We start from the raw sequence: 1,189 nt of genomic DNA on the forward strand, positions 1-1,189 counted from the left end.
TAGAGAGCAGGAAATGAGGTGATAGGGGACACATTTAGAGAAGAAAATTTTTCGGGCGCTACCCGGATTCGAACCCGGGACTTTTGAATGAGAGGCCAACACCTTAACCTCTATATAGGCCACGAGAGCCCCCTTCTATGTAAGTGTGCGTGAGGTTTGTACATTGTTTTTGTCGTGTACTAGCCCCCTCCAGTTTTGATCACTCTTGCTTTTTTGTTTGTTCTTTTCATTCTTTGGACACCGTAGTAGACACACGGCAATTTTAATACGTGAGAAACGGTTGGAAAGAAGACTAGGGGGGTGAAAGGGATAGAGGTTAGCTATGGCTAGGCCTAGTACACGACAAAAGCAACGCACAAACGACACACACACACTTACACAGCATTTCGACCGCTTTTGAAAATAACCTTTTATAATCAGGTCCTGGTATCCATATTGTGCACAAGAACAGTTCAATTTTCCAACACCATGTGTTAATATGTGTTTGTTTGTGTCTATGTGTGTGAGTGTGTGTGTGTGTGTGTGTGTGTGTGTGTGTGTGTGTGTGTGTGTGTGTGTGTGTGTGTGTGCGCGTGTGTGCGCGCGCGCGGTAAAGTACCAAACAAATCCCAGCGTCTGGACCCCAAAAATTCTTTTAAATCTTTTCTTATCTATCTTATCTCATCTCTTCTCATCTCTTCACTTTTCATCCCATCTCATTTTATCTCCTACTATATCATCTTATTTTATCTTATCTTATCTTATTGCCGGTGTGGTAAAACAATAGTGTCATCAAGAAAATGCTCAATGCCCTTTGTCAGCCTACTGCAAAGCTGGACATCGGGAGAAAAACGAGTGACCACACAGTACTCAAGATATTCCTGTCTTGCTCACTCCTCGTGACCTGACATTGACCCTACTTGACCTTCCCTGCTCACCCCTGACCACAAACAAACCCTCTCATTCTCATTCGTTGGAACGTTTTCCTTCCCTCGCAAACTGAGTCACAAGCGTGTCCTCTTCATCAAAGTCGTTGTGGGGTGGCTGGTGGATGCTCTGTAGTGGTTTGCTTCTTCTTTCCTATAAAACATCTATCGTCTTTATCTCTCCTTCATTTTGGTGTTTTTTACTCTCTTGTAATATCTATAATCCTGGCACTTATTCATATGACTTTATGAGCTGCAAGTGCTGTTAACCTCCAACTGAAACA

The sequence above is a fragment of the Aplysia californica genome, unplaced genomic scaffold (genome assembly GCF_000002075.1).
Source record: "Aplysia californica isolate F4 #8 unplaced genomic scaffold, AplCal3.0 scaffold00246, whole genome shotgun sequence".
NCBI classification, from domain to species: Eukaryota; Metazoa; Mollusca; class Gastropoda; order Aplysiida; family Aplysiidae; genus Aplysia; species Aplysia californica.